General features: G+C 45.4%; 1 protein-coding gene and 1 non-coding gene across 2 annotated transcripts in view; both read left to right on the top strand.

Annotated features, from left to right (window-relative positions):
• LOC126101585 (prickle planar cell polarity protein 3-A) overlaps positions 1-21,822 on the top strand; it is a 1,199,532-nt gene that overhangs the window by 950,454 nt on the left and 227,256 nt on the right. The gene's annotated exons all lie outside the window — the stretch shown is intronic.
• Positions 21,516-21,587, top strand: Trnat-agu (transfer RNA threonine (anticodon AGU)). The gene has a single exon. It is a non-coding gene; the product is annotated as a tRNA-Thr (tRNA).

The following is a 21,822-nucleotide window of genomic DNA, read 5'->3' as shown; positions in this document are numbered from 1 at the left end:
GCTGATGCCCGCCATACGGCATGACAACCAGGAACGATGGTCTACGGTGCCATTTCTCTTAATAATGCATCTCTTTTGCTTTTCATCCGCGGCACCATTACAGGACAGCGGTACGTCGAAGATATTCTACGTCCCGTTTTGTTGCCCAATATGGCAAGCAGTCCTGCGTTTACATTTCAGCAAGATAATGCCCGCCCGCACGCCTGGATGTTAGGACAGCGGTGGGATACCACCCTGGCTGTCGCCCGTCATACAGCCCGACAACCAGGAATGATGGTCTGCGGTGCCATTTCTAGTCACAAAGGATCCATTTTGGTTTTCATCACAGCACGCTTCAGTATGGTAAGCCATCCTGCGGTTATATTACGGCAAGATAATGACCGCTCGCTCACGGCAAGAGATTATACTGCTTGCCTTTGTTCTCGCCAAACCCTACTTTGGTCAGCGAGGTCGCCCGATCTCTCCCCAAGTTATAGCGTTTGACACATTAAGGGCAGGTCTGCCCGACCAGTTCGGGATAAGACGACCTAATGCGGCAATCGGATACAATTTTGCACGATATCCCTTAGGAGAACATCCAGTAACTCTCTCAATCAATAAAATGATAATTGAATCAAGATCCTAAGCCGTCGATATACACTCCTGGAAACTGAAATAAGAACACCGTGAATTCATTGTCCCAGGAACGGGAAACTTTATTGACACATTCCTGGGGTCAGATACATCACATGATCACACTGACAGAACCACAGGCACATACACACAGGCAACAGAGCATGCACAATGTCGGCACTAGTACAGTGTGTATCCACCTTTCGCAGCAATGCAGGCTGCTATTCTCCCATGGAGACGATCGTAGAGATGCTGGATGTAGTCCTGTGGAACGGCTTGCCATGCCATTTCCACCTGGCGCCTCAGTTGGACCAGCGTTCGTGCTGGACGTGCAGACCGCGTGAGACGACGCTTCATCCAGTCCCAAACATGCTCAATGGGGGACAGATCCGGAGATCTTGCTGGCCAGGGTAGTTGACTTACACCTTCTAGAGCACGTTGGGTGGCACGGGATACATGCGGACGTGCATTGTCCTGTTGGAACAGAAAGTTCCCTTGCCGGTCTAGGAATGGTAGAACGATGGGTTCGATGACGGTTTGGATGTACCGTGCACTATTCAGTGTCCCCTCGACGATCACCAGTGGTGTACGGCCAGTGTAGGAGATCGCTCCCCACACCATGATGCCGGGTGTTGGCCCTGTGTGCCTCGGTCGTATGCAATCCTGATTGTGGCGCTCACCTGCACGGCGCCAAACACGCATACGACCATCATTGGCACCAAGGCAGAAGCGACTCTCATCGCTGAAGACGACACGTCTCCATTCGTCCCTCCATTCACGCCTGTCGCGACACCACTGGAGGCGGGCTGCACGATGTTGGGGCGTGAGCGGAAGACGGCCTAACGGTGTGCGGGACCGTAGCCCAGCTTCATGGAGACGGTTGCGAATGGTCCTCGCCGATACCCCAGGAGCAACAGTGTCCCTAATTTGCTGGGAAGTGGCGGTGCGGTCCCCTACGGCACTGCGTAGGATCCTACGGTCTTGGCGTGCATCCGTGCGTCGCTGCGGTCCGGTCCCAGGTCGACGGGCACGTGCACCTTCCGCCGACCACTGGCGACAACATCGATGTACTGTGGAGACCTCACGCCCCACGTGTTGAGCAATTCGGCGGTACGTCCACCCGGCCTCCCGCATGCCCACTATACGCCCTCGCTCAAAGTCCGTCAACTGCACATACGGTTCACGTCCACGCTGTCGCGGCATGCTACCAGTGTTAAAGACTGCGATGGAGCTCCGTATGCCACGGCAAACTGGCTGACACTGACGGCGGCGGTGCACAAATGCTGCGCAGCTAGCGCCATTCGACGGCCAACACCGCGGTTCCTGGTGTGTCCGCTGTGCCGTGCGTGTGATCATTGCTTGTACAGCCCTCTCGCAGTGTCCGGAGCAAGTATGGTGGGTCTGACACACCGGTGTCAATGTGTTCTTTTTTCCATTTCCAGGAGTGTATTTTGTAGCACATTTGTAAACTAATCACAATCTCGAAGCTGATTTATAGATAGGGGTTCAATTCTGTACAGATTAGGGTCTTTATTGGTATTATTCCGCCATAGTCTATTGTATAGTTGATTATTAACCTTACAAACACACAGCCTTAAGTGAAAATACTGCTTACTAAAAAACAATTAATAGCTTGCTAGAAGATTTAACCTGAGTTAGATTCGCAGCTTCTCTGGAAAAACCTGGAATTCTCAGGGAACTTGTACTGAAAATTCAGGGATACCTCAGGATATTTCAAAAGACTCTAGAAGAGATGAACTGTTCAGTTGTGCCAACATCCCTGGAAGTGAGGTGTTCCATACTTGGTCCTAGAATAGAGGTACGCCGAGACAGCTGACAGGCCAACGGCAAAATAGCATGTTTCACCAGTTCATCGGCCGGCCTGAGTGGCCAAGCGGTTAAAGGCGCTACAGTCTGGCACCGCCAGACCGCTACGGTCGCAGGTTCGAATCCTGCCTCGGGCATGGATGTGTGTGGTGTCCTTAGGTTAGTTAGGTTTAAGTAGTTCTAAGTTCTAGGGGACTGATGACCTTAGAAGTTAAGTCCAATAGTGCTCAGAGCCATTTGAGCCAGCCAGTTCATCGACCTAGTAGGTTTGAACTCAAATGTTCGTTGGACTTCTATACACCGTGGGCTATGACATGAATCGGTGATCCAACCAGTCCATGCACACACGAGCAGTATTCTCATCGAAGGACTCAACCTAACGCAAATTATTTACGACAGTCAACAGGCCTTTACATTATGTTGCATTCCCGCTGCGGATTTGACATTCGGTTGGTAAGTAGCAACAGAAATTGTAGTAGACCAGAATAACGTTGGAAGAACAGCGTCCCTTTATTAAATGAAGCAAGGCATCTAGCATATTCCAAACTGGATAAGTATGATCTGTAAAGTGTTTGAGTATTGTCCTCGATTAAAGTACGCCAATCCGATGTAAATAGTAGGCTTCCGCAGCCAGAGTAATTTTTGCTATATTTCTTCTGTGCTGCGGAATCGTATAGAACAAATAAAATACTAGAATGCTAAAATAACCAACGTTTCGGCTGTATTGTAGCAGCCTTCCTGAGGGCGAGAATTGATTTAGCAGGCGGTGTGCGCTTCGGCTTTCAAGGGAGAAAGGCAGCTACAACAAGGCCGAGACGACGGTTACTTTAGTATTATTGTATTATAAATGTTTTATATGACGACGTCGCAGTACACGCAGAATGATTTTTAACGATACACTTCTCAGATTCGAAAAGTTCCTTGCCATTCGGAGATTTCATAGCTGCTGATATACATTTAAATACAAAAAATAGAATTCTTGTATGTGGTTTTCAATTTTTTATGAATTTTATCTACTATAAGCATTTTTAAGGCAACGTCCTTGCCGCTGTGGGTTCACCGGTTCCCGTGAGATCACCGGAGTTAAGCGCTGTTGAGCGTGGCCGGCACTTGGATGGGTGACCATCCAGCCGCCATGCGGTGTTGCCATTATTCGGGGTGCACTCAGCCTCGTGATGCCAATTGAGGAGCTACTAGACCGAATAGTAGCGGCGCTTCGGTCAAGAATACCATCATAACGACCGGGAGAGCGGTCCTATCCGCATCCTCCCCTGAGGATGACACGGCGGTCGAATGGTCCCGGTAGGCCACTCGTGGCCTGATGACGGAGTGCTTTTTCCTTAAAAAAAAGCCTTTTTAAAAACAAGACATAGGGTCCATTTGTCCACTTCAAAGTAGTTCTATATAAAACATCCAAACAATAAGCAGTTCCAACTACTGGCTGCTTGCAAGATAAATGTCTTGCGGCAACGTGCCAGGACAACTGCACCTAGTCTGTTCATTACAACCCACCATATAAACCACTGAGAACTGTTCATAAATAAAACAAAAGTAAACCTCTAAGAAGAAAGGTTGTGTATTTTCTGGTAAGTAGTTATGCAACGCTTCTGCGACGTAGATCTTAGTATTTTCTTACTAGGAATAGATCGGGTAAAAATAAAAAGTTGTCCCCTGTCAGCTATCAGCAGAAATGAATAAGGAATCCTACGTGGAAACCACGCCCAAGTTAAGCAGCATGTTACTGTCATCGAGAAACTGGTTGAAATGAGTCTAGGAAAGATGAGTGATAACCTATCCAGATAATTTGTAGCTCAAATCGATAGAAACGAAATTCAAAAAACTGTTATCCACACACCGTATGCTGCAATAACGTCCCTGTCGAGCGTGACAATGCGTGATAGCGTAACCTAAATTTCTGTGGATAAGTTTGCGGCAGTAACTCTCTTTAGGGCAATTACTGTCAAGGCATCAACTCAAGATTTATTTACTTCATGTTGCAGTCAGTCCACAACCAAAGAAAATCGATTGAAAGAAGCCATCATTCCGTTGACATTGTTGTCTACAAAAATCGTTATTTGATACCATTGAACTATTTTGACCCAATTATCATTGACAAGTTGCGTGTAATAGCACAGTCTCATCTGAAGAAGGCTTCTGTGGGAAGCTCACCCTTATTATTGCTTGCAATTGTGGAATCTGTTAAGTCTATCATGCTGCTCACACTTTTACCTCCGCTCGTTATATTCGTTAATTGTGTATTTGATTAAAACCTTTCGGGTTATTAACCGAGTGGTTGATATAATTAATGTGAGTGCTAGCTACATTTTCAAATGTTACTAGATTTTATAGTAAAAGAATATGTCATCTTTGTACATCCTCTGCTTAGTCTAATTTATGATCATGTTTTGCTTTTCTCGTCCACCGGTATCAGAAGTTTCACGAAGAAAAAAGGGGTGAGAAAAGTTCGCTTATGATGGATAATATACGTATATAGAAACATACATTGTATCATTTGAAAAAGAAAGGAAAGACCATTACTCCATTAAGCTGTAACAGTTTTCAGCTTCGTTCGGTTTGTGAGCATCAATTTATTGGTAAAGCACGTTAATAGGTACACAACCTGTCAACAAATCTTGTTTCTGTGGAGTCATCAAGGTTTCAGATTAATAATCTTTTATTCAACACTATAAGGCGATAAGAAATGCCTTTATCGTCACATTCTACCTCTGCAGAACAAACCCTCCCCATCAAGGTGCTTACGCCCATTAGAACCTTTGCCAGCATCTATTCGGTGACCGTACAGCTTCATAGCGAAAATCTATATTGCTGCGCTGCGATTCTGAATCTAGTAAAACCTGAGTAAAATATTGCTATGCAATAATGAACCCAAGTCTGAAGTATGTATTTCACCCCATCATCTTCTTCACATTATTCAGCAACATTTACAGAAGTAGCTGCTCATAATGGCGTCGGACAGAGAGAGAGAGAGAGAGAGAGAGAGAGAGAGAGAGATTCACTGTTATATCGTATATCGCCTTCACGCGTCTTCTTCTTCCGCTTTTGATGATCAAGGCGGTAGTGATATACTCAAACCAGCTTTTAATCGCTAGCAAAGTACGTCAAGATGAAAAAATACGAATCTTAGTATAAATCACGAAACTAAACGGATCGTATACCTTATTTACAGAGGACATCAGAATCATAAATTTATTAAATGAAGGCAGTAGCCCGGGTTCCCGGGTTCGATTCCCGGCGGGGTCAGGGATTTTCTCTGCCTCGTGATGACTGGGTGTTGCGTGATGTCCTTAGGTTAGTTAGGTTTAAGTAGTTCTAAGTTGTAGGGGACTGATGACCATAGATGTTAAGTCCCATAGTGCTCAGAGCCATTTGAACCATTTTTTTGAAGGCAGTATTTTTCCTCCTACGTCGTTTTTACTACTTCGTTCCAAAAGTAGTTTAGAGTTGCTAAACCAATTGAGTTTTTAGTTAAATACTCGAGAATGGTTTACAGAGACGATACTATTTGTGAAACGAAGTAGTAGTATAAATAAATACTACGTAATTGGAAAAGCGCCGCCTTAAAAAAATGTTCAAATGTGTGTGAAATCTTATGGGACTTAACTGCTAAGGTCATCAGTCCCTAAGCTTACACACTACTTAACCTAAATTATCCTAAGGGCAAACACACACACACCCATGCGCGAGGGAGGACTCGAATCTCCGCCGGGACCAGCCGCACAGTCCATGACTGCAGCGCCTTTGACCGCTCGGCTAATCCCGCGCGGCGCGCCTCCTTCGTTTAATAAAAGGATCAGTTTATATTTCAGTTATAACAGAAGATCTTATTTCAACAATCCATACGATTTCTAACTGCTTCTGTCTTCCAGCACATTAGTACATTATTGTTACTGGAGCAATGGAAGCTTTCGATAAACGCCACGTGGGAAAACTAGATGCAACGCTGAGGCTCACCTGTGTGTTAATACTAGGTTCGTGAACATGAACTTCGAGACGGGTGGTGCAGATGGATCCGCGCATAGCTTTCCCATTGTACGCCGTCCGCCGACCGCCTGGAGGACTCGCTGAGTGGACGCAGATGCGCGGTCGAGGTCCTCGGCTGGGCGGCATTGGGCGTTGGGTAGGTCGGGCCGAGGCCGTGCCCTCTCGTACCATCCGCGTTCCGCGCGATCCGGCCGTCGCCGTTTTGGCCCCCCGTTCCGCGCTCACCATCCAACACTAGTTGGCTGCCGTCCTACGACTGTCACCACCTCCTCCCACAGTGCAACACACCGTTGGAGTTAGGATTTCGTGACGTATTGAACCAGTGGCTGACACGTTGTGTGAGTCACAGCTAGACTGTCGCAGGAGGCAGTGAGATAATAACAAATATCAAATGAAACTACGAGACAGGTAGCATGCAAGACGGTCGGGCTCATGAAAGTTATTAGCACACCTGACGAAGGGTAGGGTTGTTTGGGGGAAGAGACCAAACAGCGAGGTCCTCGGTCTCATCGGATTAGGGAAGGACGGGGAAGGAAGTCGGCCGTGCCCTTTCAAAGGAACCATCCCGGCATTTGTCTCGAGCGATTTAGGGAAATCACGGAAAACCTGAATCAGGATGGCCGGACGCGGGATTGAACCGTCGTCCTCCCGAATGCGAGCTTAACGAAGGCGCAAGAAAGTAGAGAAGAGAGGCCAATACTTAAGGTCAGAGATACTCATGTCTCCTCAGAAATGATACTTAACATTGAACGAAACAAAACACAGCCTAGGAAACAGAAGACAATAGGATATTTTGAAACTTCATTATGTATTGAAGGAAACATGAAGTCCCTTGGAGCACTACCTCATTTGAAAAACAACGAAGGATTGTTTCGATGTGCTCTTCGTCTAATATAAACAACAAATGATGCGTCACGGGTGTTCGTACTTTCCTCCTTCCACCGTATAAAAGGGATCCTTTTGTATGTAGAGCACTCACCTGTAACCACGATTTACAAAAATCAGTCGCTGGTGGTGTCCAGTTGAAAGTTACCGAAATAGGTGACACAGTGGATCAAGTAATTCTAAATTATGATAAGGTTTTCCCTTAGCCCAGGTCGGCCAATGTGGCCGAGCAGTTCTAGGCGCTTCAGTCTGAAACCGCGCTGCTGCTACGGTCGCAGGTTCGAATCCTGCCTCGGGCATGGGTGTGTGTCCTGTCCTTAGGTTAGTTAGGTTTAAGTAGTTTTAAGTCTAGGGGACTGATGACCTGAGATGTTAAGTCCCATAGTGCTTAGAGCCATTTGAATCTTAGCCCAGTATTCTCTCATCCCGGCGTTGTAGGTGTTATCCGTTCCTGACGCAGCTTCCGGACGCACTTTCATAGATGTTAATGAGGGAAGATAATTTGATGTTCTGATAAAATTTCTGCACTGATCTCTGTCATAAATATTGCTGCGGTCAGTTTATAGCTGCTCAAGGTTTTTCCTAACTGGTATTCTCCACTTGGGGTTGGGCGATCTCCTTCTGTTACAGCTTTCACACAATGTTTTGGCGACTAACCTGCTCGTCTTCGATACTGATAGCAACTGTCCTCGATACGCTGCTACTTGTTGAGGTCATGACAACGACCATACCTGTAACCCGACTCAAAATAGTTGACTTCCACGACCAGTTTCTACCAGAAATACATCGATAAGTGTGTGGCATCGTTGGCTCCCTTTATGTCACCCTTCCCGCTGCGCAAAGCATCGTGCCTGCCAGCTCTTTTTCGGACGTGAAAATTCCATGTGTTTCAAGGAAAACAGTGGCTCCCTCCGAATTACAATAAAGAACAAATTTTTGACGGGCTTAGAGGCTCTATAGAGATTTATATTGTATGTGAAATTGAAAATTTTTACGTGATTTTTATGGGATATAGAAGCTGTCTTTTTGCGTGTTAAATGTTGAAAAAAATTACCAAAAAACATTTTGCGGAAGCTTTTACATTTTTAACTCAGCGGAACATTCAGCTTCGAAAAGATCCTTTAGTAATGAATGGAAAAATCATCTGATAGAGTTCAATAGTTGACGAGGTGCAACTTCATAATTTTTATCTTTCTCGGGCGGAAAAAGTCACCCGTTTAGGAAAAGAAACATAACTCTGGTCCTAATTAAAATTAAGAACAGATTTTTGGCATTCTTAGAGACACAATTGAAATATATACCATTGTGGATTCCAGATATTTTACGTAATTTTTGTAGGAGACAGAGACTTTAAAATGATTTTCTGTCGCCGGGAGAAGCGGTAAGCTGTTGGTTGCAGAAACTTCCCGCAACGACCCGTAGTAGAAGTCTCTTTGCCATAGCATCTGATGAAGACTTGGTCAGTCACAGAAATATTGTGGGGAGTAATGGTACGAAACGCCAGCCATGAAGCTGGACATGAGCAAATGCAAGATGAACCCAACCTCCACCAGCAAACCTGGAGGGGTTATAACGGGTGTCTTTAGGGCAAAATTGAGGTAAATAACCCATGTACTGCTACGTCATCCAACGACAGTCCAGAAAGCCTGCCGCTAGACGACCCATTCGGCAATAAACGCGAGTTGCCCGTTTCCCGGTCTCTTCGGTGTTGTTAGAGGCGCGAACTCGTTACACGTCATCTGGGCGTGTCGAATGTTATCAGGCACATTTGGGGGAGCTCTTCCGCTTGAGATCCGTCAGGATATAAACTTAGTTTGCTGGCAGAAGTTGTGGCCCACTGGCAGGTGTTAATCGCTATAACCTGCGCACCCTGTAGAGTCGCTGGATGACGGTTGCGGGGATGGGTTCGTACCCTCAGTTTGTTCTTGGAGACACCCTTTATAGCTCCTCGAAGCTTGCCTTCCCGGCGGGGTCAGGGATTTTCACTTGCCTCGAGATGACTGGGTGTTCGTGTTGTCCTTATCATTTCATCATCATACCTGAAAGTGGCGAGTTTGGACTGAGCAAAGGTTGGGAATTTGTTTGGGCGCTGATAACCGCGCAGTTGAGCGCCCCACAAACCAAACATCATCATCATCGAAGCTTGGCAGTGCAGTTCGGCTTCACCCAAGAACTGATCTCGCTGATAGCGTTTGACTACACAGCAAGCAGCAACCCGATAGTCGTTTGCGTGCGCGAAGTGATGCGCTCCCGTCGGCGCCGCGGCCGGCGTGTGGTGTGGCGTAGTGTGCGCGGTTTGCACACGGCCCCAGTGCGTGTGACGTGTCGCTGGCGGTGACGTCGCTCCGCTATATGCGGGGCTGCCCACGCGCCGCGCTGGACGCCCGCCAGCGGGTCTCCGGCACGCGCCGCCGCCTCCGGGCGTGGCGCGCTCTGCTACGTGTTACGTGCTCATTGTCGCTTACCGCCGCCGGCGCTCGTAACCTGGAATTCTCCGACTGTTCGCAGGAAGCAATGTTGTTTTGTGAAACTATGCTTAAATCCGCCACAGAACGCCCATAGTTCCATCGTGAAGTGTAGAGAAAAGAAAAGGAAGCCCGCTGTTGCTTAAGTATGCGCTCTGAGTGGTCAGCCTGGCTGATTCCAATGCGGGGGACTCAGGTTCGATACCACGCCGGGTCGGAGATTTCGTCCGCTCGGGAAGTGCGTGTTGTGTTGTCCTCATCATCATTTCGTCATCATAATCGACGCGGAAGACGTCGAAGTGGCGTCAAATACACTACTGGCCATTAAAATTGCTACACCAAGAAGAAATACAGATGTAAATGGGTATTCATTGGACAAATATATTATACTAGAACTGACATGTGATTACATTTTCACGTAATTTGGTTGCATACATCCTGAGAAATCAGTACCCAGAACAACCACCTTTGGCCGTATTAACGGCCTTGATACACCTGGGCATTGAGTCAAACAGAGCTTGGATGGCGTGTACAGGTACAGCTGCCCATGCAGCTTCAACACGATACCACCGTTCATCAAGAGTACTGACTGGCGTATTGTGACGAGCCAGTTGCTCGGCCACCATTGACTAGACGTTTTCAATTGGTGAGAGATCTGGAGAATGTGTTGGCCAGGGCAGTAGTCGAACATTTTCTGTATCCAGAAAGGCCCGCACAGGACCTGCAACATGTGGTCGTGCATTATCCTGCTGAAATGCAGGGTTTCGCAGGGATCGAATGAAGGGTAGAGCCACGGGTCGTAACACATCTGAAATGTAATGTCCACTGTTCAAGTGTCGTCAGCGCGAACAAGAGGTGACAGAGACGTGTAACCAATGGCACCCCATACCATCACGCCGGGTGATACGCCAGTATGGCGATGACGAATACACGCTTCCAATGTGCGTTCACCGCGATGTCGCCAAACACGGATGCGACCATCATGATGCTGTAAACAGCACCTGGATTCATCCGAAAAAATGACGTTTTGCCATTCGTGCACCCAGGTTCGTCGTTGAGTACACCATCGCAGGCGCTCCTGTCTGTGATGCAGCGTCAAGGGTAATCGCAGCCATGGTCTCTGAGCCGATAGTCCATGCTGCTACAAACGTCGTCGAACTGTTCGTGCAGATGGTTGTTGTCTTGCAAACGTCCCCGTCTGTTGACTCAGGGATCGAGACGTGGCTACACCATCCGTTACAGCCATGCGGATAAGATTCATGTCATCTCGACTGCTAGTGATACGAGGCCGTTTGGATCCAGCACGGCGTTCTCGACCAACGTAGGCAGCAATGTCGCGATACGATAAACCGCAATCGCGATAGGCTACAATCCGACATTTACCAAAGTCGGAAACGTGATGGTATGCATTTCTCCTCCTTACACGAGGCATCACAACAACGTTTCACCAGGCAACGCCGGTCAACTGCTGTTTGTGTATGAGAAATCGATTGGATATTTTCCTCATGTCAGCACGTTGTAGCTGTCGCCACTGAAAAGCTAATCGTTTGCATATCACATCATCTTCTTCCTGTCGATTAAATTGCGCGTCTGTAGCACGTCATCTTCGTGGTGTAGCAATTTTAATGGTCAGTAGTGTAAAATGACTTGCAGCAGGGGGCCGAAGAACCCCTGATGACATCGCCCGGCCAATAATGCCATACCATCATTCACTTTGCAGTTTCGAGGAAACCGTTCAAACAAATCGTGGAATTCTCAAAAATTGTTGTGGACAATAAAGGCTGTTGTCCTAGCACTTTTCATTCAATCAGCTGTATTTCTTGTGAGTCATTTGCAATCGATTACGATGCGACTCAGGCTCCATCATCAAACACTTAAGTACTGATTAGTACGCTCTCTGATCAAAAGTATCAACGCGCAGTTAACCAGCAGATATGACTACCTACCAGTATAGGAGGAGGTGGGGGGCGTTGCCAGTAGTGGAGAAGTAACAGCAGAATTGGTCTATCAGGAAATCTCAGTGACTTCCACCATGGACGAGGCACTGGATGTCCCCTGAGTAACATATCCATCACGGACATTTTACCCTTCTAAAACTGTCCAAGTCGGCTGTTGGTGATGTGATTGTCAAGTGAAAACAATCACAGCCAAATCAAGGCCAGGCGCACCTTAGTACTGACGGAGAGCAACGATCGAGCATTGCGGAGGGTGGCTGTAAAAAATCGAGCGACTCCACTGAACAGTTGATCAGTGGAAACAAGTTATGAATCACGTTGTACCTTGTGGCAATCCGACTGAATGTTTTGGGTTTCGCGTATCATGTGTATTGCCGACAACGAAGGACGGAGGAGGATTGTACGGGGATGTTTTACGTGGTTATTATGTGGCCCTCTTATTCCGCGGAAGACAAGGCTAAACTGCGTGTAGTGGAGAAATAGTCCGGGACGATGATTGATTGTGTCACTATGACAGTGCACCCTGTCACAAAGAAGCATCTGTGAGGTAGTGGTTTATGGAAAATAACGTTCTCGAAACAGACTAGTCTGCCCAGAATCCCGACCTCAACCAAGTGACAAACGTTTAGGATGAGTTAGGAGGTGGACTTCGCCCCAGACCCCAGCATCAGAGATCATTACCTCCTCCTCAGTTCTTGAGGAAGAATGGTCTGGCCTCCACAGACATTCAGACACCTCATTGAAAGTGAGTTCAAGCCATCAAAAGGCAAAGGATGGACAAACACCACATGTCCATTAATAGGTGTCCCGATTCCTTTGATCAGGTGTACAGGTATATCATGCGAATGCTTCCCAGCATCCTCTATGATGGTAACTATGTGGTTTAAGTATTTTAGTCAGTGTATTACAGGATGCTGTGTTATGTCGGCAGGATGTGCATGCAGTAGTATACCACATCAATAACAGCGCAGAAGTGCCTGAAAATCAAGCAAGTTGCTTAGAAATCGAGTTCAGATAAATTAAAACAATAAACACAGCTGAGTGGAAGGAAAGTAGTAAGAGAATACCCCTTGTTCTCCGTAACAATGTATGTCACAGTTCATGTCCACAATTTCTAGTGCTTTCTTCAATTAGTTCGCGCTGTAGCCCCTATATGACGTACGACCAGTATTCTCAAGCGAACATTTACCGACACTGGGGCATACACTACCAGTCACATATCCTCTTCCCAATGTGTTCATATCGGAATAAATCGCTGCATCGAGAAAAATTTGCTAAAACAAATATCGAATGATTCACTAAGAGGTACGCTTGCACTAACGATTATTTGTTATGAATAATTTTCAGCTAGGGTCTTCTGTGAAGGTAGCATATTAGGTTCGCAGTTAATCCTATCAAAACAGCCGGGAAAGAAAATAAAGAAAGATTTTTTTTGTTTATAATGGGAATAGCTTAATACAGTCAAGTTTCTTTTCGTAAATATCTAGATAAATCACTGTCAACCACTCAGTTACACTCTGTCAAGCGTAGAAAGATAGACAGTAATTGCACGCTACATCCGTTCAGGTACATTTGCTTTCTGCGCCATTCATTTACTATGTCACGCAACTCTTATTTACGACTTGTTGCTTCTTGAAAAAAAAAAAAGAAAAGCTGAAAATACTACAAACTAGGACCTTGGTACAGGAGTACGAAACGGGCGCTGGGAATGGCAGACGGATTTTCTTGTTTCTCACAACGTGTATATCAATCCAAACACATGACCTTTTGTCTCAGCTGTTGAATTTTTACTGGTTGTCCGCTTTTGCTCATGGGCTTTAATATGAGATTGAGTACTCATCGGGAGCCATGTAGTTTGCACAGTGAGCGTAATCGGCGCCATTAATTGTACTGGAAAAGGACTCCGTTTCTGTTAGCTTATGTAGTAACTAGATCTGTGAAACCAAATTCTTGTTCCAAGGGCCGTAATTTTGATCATCGGAGCTCGGACACTTTTCGATGCCTTATAGAAAGGTATATTTGAATAAAATATCTGCGACATTTTTGTGTGATCCATAGCAATAAGAAGTTGACAGACTGTCTCATAAACTGCATTCCATTGTGGTACAGAACAACAGAAAAATTTATGCGTATTTTTAAGTTTCTTGTATCTCGTAAATGCGGTGTAGATGACAAATATCTGAGATACCAGTTAATTTGTTCCTCCTTCATTCGTGTGGCTGTACTTTTATGAAAAAGAATGAGAGAGATGTAGAGCTTCGTAGGTCTGTAGCTTAGAGTTTAGCGAACGTAACATAAATGTTTAGTATTCTTCACGTTTGTTTTCTTACGAATGCGGTGATGGATATTATTAGAAGGAGTGGCGAGGGTGCCTGGCGGACGCGTTTGCCATGATTTACAACCACTTTCCCATTGCATAAACTCCTATGTCCCACATTTTAGAGGCTCACAAAACCTGTGTGTCGAGGTAACGCTCGTTAAAAGGTGTTTGGCTCGTAATTCTTCCGCTGTTCCTGTTTACACCTCACTGGTTTTCAGAACATGTGCAACAACGAAATTGTTATAATGACTGACGGCATTTACATCGTGCTAGCTTTTCATTGTTTTAGAACATGCAGCCAGGAATTTTGATTATTCCACGAGCGGTATTTCAAAATAGCCAGCACTTGAACTTGCAATTTGTCTTTCAATTGTTATAGTTCTTTATATATCTCTCTGTGGAAGCTTCCAATAACCGTTTTATAACGAACATGGATGCTCCCTCTACAGTACTATCTGTGTTCGTGAAATAGAACTCATAGACATCATACTTATAAGCGTACCCACTTTTTTTGTAGTTTAGTTCGTTATTTATTGGAGAATTATTTTCTGCTATGCCCGTCACAGTTTCTAAGTGTGACCGTCCGTACGGAAGATTGAAAGCTGAGCAGAAACTCGGAACCAAATGTTTACTTTTCGCATGCCCACAATTTTGCTGATTTCTTCTGACTTGATGAGCTTTAGCCACGTAATTTCCTCATATCACAATTTCAAGCGTTACAAGTTACTGCACTAATTTTTTCCTCAGGTAATAACTGCAACCGTAAGTTGTATAGGTGAAGCGCTAAGTTATATCGAGAGTTGAAAATGTGGATGCAGACATCTTATAACCCTTTACCAACTTTACATTGGGGATCGATAGTCGGAAAGGATATATGCTAACATATCCACTAGAACGTAACGCATAACACGGCCAGGTTAGAACTACGTGTAAACAAAATTATTCCGCAGATCAATGTTTGACTCTTGTCTTACGTTATAACATATACCATCGTGACAAAAGAGATTTTTGTAGAAATCAATGTTATCTTTGTGCCTGGCCGATCAATATTCTCGTTGCATGAATAGGGCTTACAAAGAAATACCTTGAGCGTGAGGTCGCAAAAGGCCAATGATGTTTACGACACTCGATGGCCCACATATTGTGTACCAAGCAACCAAAATATTAGCTGATAATGGCAACAGGAAGCGGAACTGGAGGTATCCAGTGTTGAGAACAGCGTGAGGCTACGGAGCGTACCTGAACTGCTTAGTCGACGAATAACTCACGACAGTGCTACTGTGTCAGAAGTGTTGACAGAAAGCAGAGCAATGACAACGATAAACATAGCAAAGATTGTATTATATCTGCAACAACAGTTGCCGAAGTTGATATTTCGTCAGAAACGAACCCAAGGAATTTACCAGAGTGAGAAGTAAGTAGCAGATGAAATATTAGCGTTTCTGAAAGATGAGTCAGTGGAAAGTGTGGTGTCGTGTACACTCGACTGTGTAAACAATGTAGTTGAGAAGTATAATGATGACTATACGTGCGTATTAAATGAAATTGATATTGAAACAGATGTCGAGCCATGTAGTTCATCATCCTTGTCGTTCAGGGAGCCACAAACCTGTCTCCAGTGAAGCACAGTAAAGGACAATCCTTGTCCAAGGCGCTAGTACATTGGATGTTGAATTGGATTTTTTTGGGGAAGAGACCATCGGTCTCATCGGATGAGGAAAGGACGGGGAAGGATGTCGTCCCTGCCCTTTCAAAGGAACCATCCCGGCATTTGCCTGGAGCGATTTAGGGAAATCACGAAAAACCTAAATCTGGATGGCCGGACGCGGGATTGAACCATCGTCCTCCCGAATGCGAGCAGTGTGCTAACCACTACGCCACCTCGCTCGGTCGCGCTGGTACACTAAACGTAATTACGTACGTACAAGATAATCCGTAGCATAGCGAAAAAACAATTATGATCAGATTTCGTATACATACGCAGAAATATGACCGTGTGGTGCATAAGAAACACTACGGATATTCGAGGGAGAACAAGGGGCACTTGTTACAAAAACTGGTGTTCGCGCGTGTCAAGGATGCTCGATACAATTTACAGGACGTACGTGATAGTGTCCTCCTACGTTATGCACCTCAAATTGACATAGATTACAGTGATTTCAAGGGAAGCAGTAGGTGGTCGCATAACTTCAGACGTGCTACAGAATTGGAAGACGGAAGATAAACGAAATTCAAGCAAAGATTCAACTCGAAGATGCACAGCGAACAGCGGAATGGGCCCGAAAATTTGTAGAACTTATCCGATCGTACCTTAAGGAATCTGTTTCCAACTCCGACCAGTCGGAATTTGACGAGAAAATGCATATGAAAGGAATACTGGGAATCAGAGCTACGAAAAGAGTTGTATCAAGATGAACTAACATCAAAGCCTTATCGCATTCGTACACAGTTATGCCGACTGTTGATCTGGATGGTAAATTGGCTGGAAAATTATTTATGTGCTGCAAGAAGTTGCATGTGTCCTATCCCCTGTGATTCTTTCTCGTTTCCGTGATCTTGCAAGGGCAATAGAGAATATTTACGTCTCGGCAAGCAAAAGTAGGAAAATGGGCATAAAAGAACTAAAACGTATTAGCACTGCTTTTAGCCAATATCTGGTCAAAATAAATTGCTTTTGCTTGATTCGTGGTTTGCGTATAAAAATCATACTCCTTTAGAGAAAAGTATTCCTACTGAAAAGTGTGTGACAATGCCATTCATACAACCTGGAACCACTGGACAAATCCAGCCTCTGGATCTTCGTTTTTTCCATACCTATCAAACATATTACAGCACTATCTGCAGTCACTCCTTAAAGGATAGCCAGTTCCACGATAAGCTCCACGACAGACTGCTTCGTATTCGGTTGAATGCCATCACGTTCCATCCGTTCTCATCGCCCCGTTACACTAATATGATTCCATATGCGTTCTTTAATAGTGGATAACTAGCTGGACCTCCTGCACGGATTATAACGCCTTAGATCTCGATGGTACCGATCTTTGTGATCACTGTGGCCCGCTGTTGTCATTCACTCTTAGTGGTGCAAGTGAATAGTTGGTTTTGAACGTTTCTCGAACGTCGACGATGTCCACTTTCTGAAGTGTAACACATACATCCCATGAAAGGTTGATCTCTGCACCTCAGGGGAACTCATTTTTTGTCGCCCTCCTGATGCACATAGTGAGTCATTAGCAGCTAATATTTATCCTGCTGTAATTGTTAGCTCAACATTTTCAGATGAGCCTCACTAAAGACTGAACTTGCGACCTCGCACCCGCGGGGTTCCTTGATAGAAGCAAACGATGTTGCTTTTTGACCTGTTGACTTACGAAAACCGTAGGTGAAGTGAGATCAGACAATCACGATATAATCGGTAGGAGAGGCACGTCGGTGTTGTTAGCTTCCTTGAAGGGGACTGAAGGCGTCGGCGCCAGCAGAGAGCGCGTGGCAGCCGTAGGCTCACGGTGCCTGCCAAGGCCTCCACGTGTGTCGCCTCGACAGCGGCCTCAGTGCAAGCAGACGGCCTGTTATTGCACTCCGCGACAGGTCGGCGGACACAGCTACACGCCCTGCACGTGTTCCGCTTACATTTCACCGTGACAAGCGGCTCACACTGCTGTTCAAAGCGTCCGTTAGTGCACAAACGCAACGCAATTAGATGCACATCATAATCGTATTCGCAAATTTTAGGCCCCTAAATTACGAAAAATAGTGCATAGCTTTAGTTTCTTACAAGGAAAGGCTTCTAGTTATTTCGTACATTCCGCGTGAAGATGCTACATTGCAAGACTCAAAAAACGTGGCTTTGCCCCTTCTGCGGCAGAGGCTCTATAACACGCTTCCAACCATCAAGTGTACTGACGTAAGTCCGTATTGTGCACTCAGTACTTTCTTTGACCCATTCAGAGAAAATATTTTATATTGTTATACGGTGTCGGCCACCATTGGGCACGATCAGAAAGGTTGATGAGAGCAGGGTCAGATAATCCCCAAATAATGCTTTGTCAGACTCATTCGCACAAAGCATTACTTTCTTGATAACGGTTAACAATGTAAAACATTTTCTGTGATTGCGTCAAAGGACAAACACATTAAGTGTATAATAAATAAGTCAATAAACGTCACATCGAAAAAAAGTCAAGTCTATGTTATGTTCCAGCATTTAGACAACTGTTTGTTCAAGAATTTATTTCGTGGAACTAACGGTTGACGATGCATTTTTATGTGGAACATGAGGTACTTCACTTCCACTTTGTGCTGTTCTATTCTGCAATTCCTCCTTGTGTGTTACTGCGTTTGCCTTTAGCCGCCCTTTTATGGCCAAGGCGGCTATTCCTAGGTGCCTAGTCACATTGTACGCAAAGATTTTAATTTTCGTTTTGGACGGATCGACCTAGTTTGTGCGTTGCTAAGACACTGGACTGGGTTTCAAATCTTCTCGTACACATTCAGGTTTGTGTTCTACACGGTTTTCGTAAATCACTTGAGGCAAATGGCCGGATGGTTCCTTCTAAAGACGTCTCGGCCGATTTCCTTCCGCAGTCATTGTCCATTCCAAGCTCATCCTAAGTCTCTTAATTACTTTGTGGCCGACGTGATGTTAGGCCTCAATCTACCTACCACCGTTTTATGCCAAGAAATATCTGTTTTCCTCATTCTCCCCTCAGAGCCTCTGTTGTTTCTAATACCTCTTCAACTATGAGCGAAACTTCTATAGTACTTCATTTTGTTGAACAACGCTTTCTTCGGGTACAGATATCTGCTACTTATTTCTCCCACACTTTTGCCATGTTGTGTAATATTGCTAGCGACATATATTGGAATGCTTTCATTTCTACAGGGAATTCTCCAAAGTTGATCTCCTCTTTATAATTTCCATCTTGGCTTATTTATCGTTAGTTTGAATGGCAGTTCATATTCAACCAATACTTAGTTTTTTAAGATTCTGATCACTTTCGGCTGGAAATACGCATGGTCATATGTGAACTGTACAATTCTTTCCCTTTCCTTGGCACTCTTACATCCGTTCTGTATAATCTTTCATTTCCTTAATTGCTTGTTTGGGATACAAGTAAAACGCCAGTGACGATAAAGCTACAACTGTGTCTTCAACCCTTCTCAACATGAGCTGTTTTTTTTCTTGACTTTGTGTTCCACTACTCCCGCTTGGATTTCGTATGTTCTGCAAATTCAGCATTTGTCAGTGCAGGATATATCCATTTTCTCGGTACTTTGAAGTGCTTATTCCATCAACCAAACCGTTGTTGTTTTAATCTGATCCATCATCTTAGACCACCACCACCACCACCACCACCACCACCACCACCACCACCATTATCATCATCATCATCATCATCCAACGATCTCAGGCCCTGAAGATAATGCGTTGCCTAAACAAGTTGCGTTCACCTATTTTGATGTATTGCCTTCCTCTACCAATCTTCTTAGATCGTTCTCAAGCTTCCCCATCAATGCAGTCTTGGACATACAGGGTGACGCGTTTTCCCTGGTTCCATGTGTACTATACCAGATTGTATTTTCCGACATTATTGTCACATGTCTCACAATATTTGTAATCTGCTGTCCATCCTTCACATGATATTGTCCTCAGTTTCTCTAGTCATAATCTCTCTCTCAATCTCCTTCGCGAGCTGGTCTACGGACTCTTTTACACTTATTTTTAGAAAGTTTCTTGTGTCTTTCAGCTTCCTTCCTGGGCGCTTATGCTATGATTGCACTGTATGCTACAACAGGGCGAGATACCTGATTTACTGCACTAATTTGAAACTTAATCCACCTGCAGACATTAGGATCTTTCCTTGCTCTGTCCTTGACATTTGTGTGTATTCCGCCTTGATACGCAACCCCACTTGAATCGTCTGTTGCGCGATGCCTCTGTCATGCTCTTCATTTCCTCGTGTGTCGAGTTATCTCCGTGATGCCATTCACACAGGGCTGCCATTTACGATGTACGTTCAGTTCTACATCTTTCCTTTCTTTGTCGTTTATTTGCATGTCTGATGATCCCTTCCAATACTAGACTGAATAAAAGTAAATATAATGCATCGCTCTGCCTGAATCTACATTTCGTCTTAAATCACCCACGCCCTTCTCCATAACAGCAGTGCTGCTACTGTGTCATCTACACACATTCGTGTTAGAGAGTCGGATGACGAAGCTACTTCCTCGGAAGGAGAGCTCCGAAGAGCTGAGAAGGTCTGCACCGGCGATGTGGATCACGGTCAGCACGCGGTGTCCCCGACTGCGCGACTCTGCTGCCCAGGTGCAGCGCGCCGCCTGCTGCTGCTGTCATATGACCCCCGTGACGTCAGAGGCGGCCAGCCATGTTTGGAGCGCCGGCCACGGCGCCTCTCGCGCCGCGTGGCGCTACCGTCGCCCGCCGACGCCACTGTGGGCGTCGCGCGCGCCAGACGCCACGCCAAAAGGCAGTCGATTAACTCGCAGTCGTCACTGCCTCCTAGCCCCAACAAGAGCTCCGTTTCTTAAGTGCTGGAATACGACCAAAATATTTAATCCATATTGAGAGAAATGGAAAAGTGTGACACCGTAAGGCATCAGTCGTTAAGTGGTTAAACTTTGGCTCCATTCGGAACTGGTGCCCATTAAATCAACGTCAGAATGAGGTTTGTCCCTATGAGCACTGATGCACTTTTGTATTTATTATGGTTTGGAAACTGACACTCCCCTAAAGTCATGTTGAGGAGAATCTTATATTCATTGTGGTATGACCGCATTCATTCCCCAGAAGTCATCTTGGAGATTTGAAGGAAAGTATGCCTCTTCCTATTGCATGTCAGACGCACACAATGAGTGAGAAATCAGGGAACTGGTGGATCAGTCAAGAAATCTCAAGGCGTCTGTAGTGTAAACCGCTTTATGGCCTCTTGCATTATTTCCTGGAATACACCGTTTCGTACGCTGGTCATAAAGGACATAACAATAGGGTTCACCATTCTTCCTGCATACTGGCGAGCATCCAGTCTCCCTTCAGCAAGTACCAGATCAGTCCTATTTCCATATTCAGTAACTTTCACCACCAAGAGTTACAGAGACATTGATGTCGAGACTCGATGCTTCCAGTGACATATAAGCAGGTGTGCTGCGGACACGTTGACGTTGATCTGATTGGCACAAACAGAAGCGAGTCTCATCACTGAATCTCGCAGAACTCCACAAAGTGTTACGGCCGACTCCGGCTCTGCACCAACACAAGTCTCTTTTGTCTGTGGCAAACAATGAATGACAGCACGAGATTGCAAACCAGCTTTCAGTAATCTAATGAAACCATACGGTTCCAGAGACCTTTCCAAGTCTCAAACATCCGTGATGTATAGATGCAGACTGAAACATGCTAGGGTAGTCCGTGAAGTTGTGCAAGGTCACTGTGCCAGGGTGACGTAATGGTTAGCGCATCTGCCTAGTAAGCAGGAGACACGGGTTTGAATCCCGGCCTTGGTACAAATTTTCATTCGTCGCTTCAGCCTGGACATATACATTCTAGTAATCTGTTCCCGATGGTTCGTGGTGACACTCTGTAAACCCCGGCCCGAATTTCAGCTGTTGTCATCCGTCTGTTCGTCAGAGCCAGTCGAACAATCCTATAATCGTCTAGTTACGTAGTCGTCCTGGAAGGAACCGCCATGTATTTTATGACATCCTTCCCGTTCTTTTTAATCTGGTATCCGGAAATCTA

The sequence above is a fragment of the Schistocerca cancellata genome, chromosome 9 (genome assembly GCF_023864275.1).
Source record: "Schistocerca cancellata isolate TAMUIC-IGC-003103 chromosome 9, iqSchCanc2.1, whole genome shotgun sequence".
Classification (NCBI taxonomy): domain Eukaryota; kingdom Metazoa; phylum Arthropoda; class Insecta; order Orthoptera; family Acrididae; genus Schistocerca; species Schistocerca cancellata.
Note: the sequence above shows the minus strand (reverse complement) of the source record. Positions and strands in the feature narration are given on the sequence as shown.